Raw genomic sequence first — 6662 nt, forward strand, 5'->3', positions numbered from 1 at the left:
ACGCCAACAATTATTCTGCACCCAAATTAAATGAGGGTATTCCTTCGCTTCAAAAAAGAAATAAAAGCAAGTAGCTGAAAATGAAAGAAAAGGACAAGCGAAGGCCACAGATGATGCGGCAAGTTGAACTACCCAATATCCGAGTGTCTTTTTGGCGAACGCCGCGTGGGCCGGGCTTTCAATGAGCAAGGTCGGTCAAAATTGGTTATTGGTATTCTCGTAATTTTTGTATTCGCGTGATAATTGTGATCATGATGCTAACTGCTAGAATAAACGGCGAAAATTTCTGCGGTTTTAAAAGCTAATGAACAGTCATACGTTTTAATAATTAAGAACTTATGGACCTGAAGGAACAGTGCTTTTTACTTGCATTGATTTTTGCTGCTTCGCTATCTAAAGGACAAACTTCTCTCGGCGGGAAAGTTGAGCGAAGCGGTCAATGACTTCGGACACGTTGATGCCGACGTCTCTGTGGGCGTATATAGAAGCGCCAGCCTAACCATGCGTTCCACAGACATTGTAGAGCGCAAGTAGTTTTTTAGTAAACTCTTGTTAAAAAAATATTCTCTCTGCGCTGGCAGTGGTCACTGGAAGGGTGACTAGAAGCTGCAGCAGTATTTACACAGTTACATAGAACCTGCTGTCGCAATGAGAGATGGGCATCTATTCCGGTGCTAAAACCTAAACAATCCCTTGATGTCGTTGGCATACTTGTTTAGGTACCTTGCAGAAACAGTAGGCTGTTCGATTCCAGCGATGTCCGTCGTTTCGTCAGGAAGTGTGGAGAAGCAGCCTGCTTTTGAATATAGGCTTTCTTTGATAATGTCACCACAAATTTCTATAATTTGGTTTTGTTTGTGCGTCTGGGCTTAGATACGAGGCATTACTAGGCCAACTTTCCAAATGGTTCTTCAGATATGTATCTCCACAATCAGCTCGCATGCGAAGAAGCACTCTGAAAATGCCTGTATTTTCAGCAGGAGCATTGCTTATATCCATAGGGCCCCTGTCGCTGTGGCCACGGAGAGCCAGACCTTGTCGCCCGCAAAAAAAAAAAAAAAAAAAAAAAAATCGCAATAATGGGCCATTTACTTTCCTTTGTTTTCTCATATTTTACTTTGCCTGCCCTAGTCCAGCTGATCAATCACATTGGGCACGCTTCCTGAAAATGTTTTGAGAAAATTATCAGCTGCTAGCTGACAGTCACGGTGATATTTAGTATTTTCGTGTGTGTGGGAGATTGCGAGCGCGCGCTTTCATTTATGGAACGGCTTGGACACGAGCGTTTTGGTGCGCGCATGTTGGCCCAAGTTTATAAGAACATTAACCCCATAAAGTTCTAGAATTGAAAATCTTTTAAAGCATGCCTTTGGAAATGTCAGCGCACCTTTCGCGTCAAAAGTTTATGAGAACTTTATACCCATAAAGTTTTCGTAGTTGAAATCCATGCGCTCCGTAAATTCCGCGGCCGCTGCGAGATGCCGCAACGCGCCCGCTCGCTATCGAAAAGCCGATGAAAGTTTGTGCTCGGATTTTTCATTATTTCATGAACAATTATGAAATACCTAACAGAGCACAATCTTCTCTTCATTAGCCAACACGGGTTCCAACTGGGTCGCCCATGCAGTTATTATCCTACCTATACTAAGCCATTAACGACTCATCACCAATAGACGCCATATTTATTGATTTGTGAAAGGCCTTCGACAAGGTAGCTCATAACCGTTTAGTAATGAAACTACTACTACTGCTACTACTACTACTACTGAAACTACTACTGCTACTACTACTACTACTACTACTACTACTACTACTACTACTACTACTACTACTACTACTACTACTACTACTACTACTACTACTACCACTACTACTACTGCTAGTCGACATATTGATTTTGTGCAGGCTTTCGACAAGGTAGCTCATAACCGTAGTAGTCGTAGTAGTACTACTAGTAGTAGTGGTAGTAGTAGTAGTAGTAGTAGTAGTAGTAGTAGTAGTAGTAGTAGTAGTAGTAGTAGTAGTAGTAGTAGTAGTAGTAGTAGTAGTTTCATTACTAAACGGTTATGAGCTACCTTGTCGAAAGCCTTCACAAAATCAATATGGCGTCTATTTCTGATGAGTTGTTAATAGCTTAGTATAGGTAGGATAATAACTGCATGAGCGACCCAGTTGGAACCCGTGTTGGCTAATGAAGAGAATATTGTGCTCTGTTAGTTATTTCATAATTGCTCAAGATATAATGTGTTATAATAGTTTAAATGGTATACTGGTCAGTGAAATGGGTCAGTAGTTAGAGACATATGATGGTCACCGGGCTTAAATATTGGAACTATTTCACCTACGACGAAGTGTCTTCTTGATAGAACACTTGTCTCTGTGCTCTCTAAATTTTTTTGGGGAAATCTTCGCATTTCGAGGTGCCTCGCCTCCCCGTCTTGCGGCCATAGACGCGGAGCATTCCAGAGGCCCGCCTGGCCAGCAGTCATCACGGCCGTCAACCGCAAGGAAGCGAGTTGGCTCCCCCAGCGACACCGAAGTCACCGAGCTGTACTCTATGTCGGAAGACGACTCATCCGACGACAGCTTCATACCCGTCCGGAGCAAGAGGGCGAAGAGAAAGATCGTCAACACATGACCGTCAATACCTGCCGTGGTTGCTCAGTGGCTATGGTGTTGGGCTGCTGAGCACGAGGTCGCGGGATCGAATCCCGGCCACGGCGGCCGCATTTCGATGGGGGCGAAATGCGAAAAACACCCGTGTACTTAGATTTAGGTGCACGTTTAAAGAACCCCAGGTGGTCCAAATTTCCGGAGTCTCCCACTACGGCGTGCCTCATAATCAGAACTGGTTTTGGCACCTAAAACCCCATAATTTAATTAAGTAATTTAACATCGCCGTCAACTCCTGTGAGTACAACGATATGAAGGTCAAGGCCTGCGCGCTGGCCGCACGTCATCATCTTTATGCCGGAAGAACCCTCAAGCAACCTACGACTGCTGAACAGGCAAGCCCTATCATTTTTCTGGAATGTGCGGTGCCAGATAAAATTATAGACATAAGAATAAATCCACGCAAGAATATACTCGCCATAGACGTGTTACAACGTGAGTGCGCTTGGAAAACTTCAAGCAATCACGGAGCTAGGCGGCATCAAAATGCGCCCCTTTATCCCGATCGACGATACATCAATAGCCGGTAATTTATGACATTGACATTGCCATTCCCAATGATAACTTACCTAGCCTCATCAAGCCGGCAAATGAGGGCACTATCATTACGCAAGTGCGCCGCATTGGAAATACGCGCTGGGTGAAGTGATTTTCAAGGGGGATTGTACACCATTCCAGTTTAAGTCGGACATTTTCCGACATCCGGTTCGACCATTCATCCAGAAGTCGCTTCAATGTCATCATTGTTTCAGGCTAGGACACGTCAGGGCGTGTGTCCCAACTCGCTACTGTGTCCCCGTTGCGCTGAACCTCATGCAGAAGAGACCTGCGGTGCCACGATTCTGAAGTGCGCCAACTGTAATGGTCCTCACGCTGCCTCGTCGAAAGACTGTCCCCGCATCAAGAATGAGTGCGCGGTTCTCAAGCAAAGTCCAAGACAATTCGACCCAGGGAGGCAGGCGAAGTAGTCCGGTCGTCGGCGTCGACGTCGGCATCGTCGAACGTCTTCAAAGAAGGCGCATGCTCGAAGTGATAGTGCCGACTCCACTGCCGCACCACATAGTCGCGCCGCGAAAAGGCCCATTACTTCCACGACGGAAGCGGATAAAACTCTTTCTTTAGAGAAATGGCCTACGCTACCGAGCCGCTCCCTTGCCAAGGAACCTCAAAGGTCGTCCCCACCGCAGCCTTCTCCAGCCATGGATGATGCAGCTAAAACAGACGTCAAGTCATTTCGGTTCTGCGTTCCCTCTGGACGCCATCCGAGCGCTTTTAGTGGACATGTGGGACAACATCTGCTCGAAGCGCACTTAAAGCGCTAGCCTTAAGCCCGTGCTTGAATCCTTCAATTAGAAAGATGGCTACTCATACTCCATCCTTCCGAAAAGAAGTCAAGGCAGCGTCCGTCATTCAGTGGAAACGCCAGAGGGCTAAAATCGCGCCTTTCAGATTTTCGTCAGTTTGTGTACACCAATGCGCTTCCACTCATCGTCATTTGTGAGCCCAACATGTCGAAACCAATCAGACTGTCAGGGTACGAAGTTATCATGTCTTCAACAAATGGTGCATGCAGCAAATCAGTTTTTGTTCGTCGTGAACTTACCTATTTTTGCAACCAATTGCGCCCCACGACGACAATCAATATATATGCATCACAGTACAAAAACAAACTCTTGTTTACTCTCATAGCGTTATATATAGCCCTCAAGCAATTTTGAATGAAAAGATTAGCGGATATCTTGAGTGTGTGTCCTGCACATGGGTCATCATAGGAGATTTCAATGCACACCATCCGCATGGGGAAGTACAAGAACAATGCAAAGGACGAGATTAGCAAGCATCGCCTACAACTATGACCTTACTTTCCTGAACGATGGTATCCCCACCTTTCTTCGAGGCGTGACATACGGCAGCTGCCTCGACCTTGCTTTCGTCTCCAACTCTCTCGCCAAATGTGTGAAATGGTTTCCAGATATTGAGGCGCATGGGAGTGATCACATTCCCACTTATCTTAACATCAAAGGCTTGTCGTCTATAGATCTGGCCCACGGAAGACCATTCGGACGATTCAATGGCCAATTTCAAATCTGATATGGAGATGCTTGCCACGAGGGCCTACCGTCTGGGTTAGAGCAAACATTTAAAATTACGATGCAAACGCCACCCGCATGATGACGATCTCTTCCACGCGAAACGACTTCGACATTGAATTAGAGCGATTACGAGCACTTCTTCGCCGGGCCGAACGTCGATATCGGCGTACAAAATCAATCTATGACCTTAGGCAGCAAGGAGATGCAAAAGAAGATTCAGCGTCGCATGGATAGATTAGCATCGGAACGTTGGGCAACGTTTTGCCAGACACTAGACCCCCGCAGCCACTGTCTCACATTTGGAAACCGTGCAAGGTCTGCGTTGCCTTCCGGAACAGCGTTTTCCATCAAGGCGCTCGGGCTCTTCCATGGGCGGCAAGACATCGATGTCGCAGAAGTCTTTTGTGTGAGGATCACCGACCAAGCGACTCGTCCAGATACTCCAGCCCGAGGTGACGTCCCCCATTCCATGATTGCCGCATGGACCTTCCTTTTCAATGAGGAGCTCGAGGCTGCCCTAGCTCTCTGCAGGCGCTCTCCATCTCCGGGTCCAGATGGTATATCATACCGAGCCTTGTGCTATCTTGCAGAATCCGCACGGAGAAATGGTTGAGCCTTTACAACTCCTCATGGCAGGAGGGAAACTTTCCTGACGATGGAAGTAAGCCCCTGGTGCAACTCTTGAAGCAGGGCAAATCCAACTCGAGCTCACCTCTTACCGCCATAGCGTTGGCCAGCTGTGTAAAAAGATAATGGAACGGATGCTCCTTGGCCGCCTGGAGTGGTACCTAGAATACTACAAGATTTATCCGAATTACATGGCTGGTTTCCGACGTGACGCTGTTCAGCGACAATGTAGTTGATCTCGTTTCGTATATTCAGCACGAAAGGTCCCGTAAGCGTATATCTGCAGCTTTATTCTTAGATGTGAAAGGTGCATACGATAACGTATTACTTGAGGCCATTCTCGATCGCTTGCGAAGGTTGGCCTAGGTGGTCGAGTCTTTTTGTGGATTGCAAGTTACCTATCTGCAAGATCATTTCTTTGGTTTACTGGCCCGACTACGACGATATACCAGCAGAGGCGTACCTCAAGGCGGTGCTCTCAGCCCCGCTATATCACCTCGCTCTTCTTGCACTTGGTGAACTTACCAACTACCATCAAGATTTCAATATACGTAACATCTTTTGTCTGGACTTCGGCAGTCACACGTCCTCAGATACGTGCGCGGCTTCAAAGAGCAGCAACTTTGACAGCGAGCTACTTGTGTAAACAACGTCTCAGCATATCACCAGAAAATGCGCACTAGTGGCATTACCCTCGCAAACTAATGGCGCCTTATGGCATCTCAATCAATGGGCGGACCTTTCCTATGTCAGAACCCACAGGTTTCTTGCGTAATCATTGACCGAGACCTCTGTTGGAGCCCCCACGTGGCCTACACGAACGGCACCTCACAGCACATTCCCAGTTGTTTAAATACTTGACAGGAAAGGACGTGGGGATGTCAGTAGACGCAATGCTTAACTCTACAGAGCTCTCTTTCCTCGTTTTTTTTAAATATAGTCTACCTGTACTGAACAGCACTTGCAAGACAATTTCGTGTTCTGCTGCAGGCAACAGCTCAAGCACTCAGAGTTTTGCCTGTTTTTGCCCAGATGCATGTCACAGAGGCAACTATTGCGATTGCTCGGGACCATCCGATGCAAACTCACATTACGGTGAAGCTTGAGAACGCACTATCATTTGCACGTGCCTCCTATCACCACCTTGGCAACACTACCTTCAGAACAGTGCCAAGCATCGTTCCTCTAAAACTATCACAAGTACAAAACGACAAACTTCCCCTCGGGCTTCACCACTGTATCTAAACATCGAACCCCCTTGGTGTCTTA

The sequence above is a fragment of the Dermacentor silvarum genome, chromosome 3, assembly GCF_013339745.2.
Source record: "Dermacentor silvarum isolate Dsil-2018 chromosome 3, BIME_Dsil_1.4, whole genome shotgun sequence".
NCBI lineage: Eukaryota > Metazoa > Arthropoda > Arachnida > Ixodida > Ixodidae > Dermacentor > Dermacentor silvarum.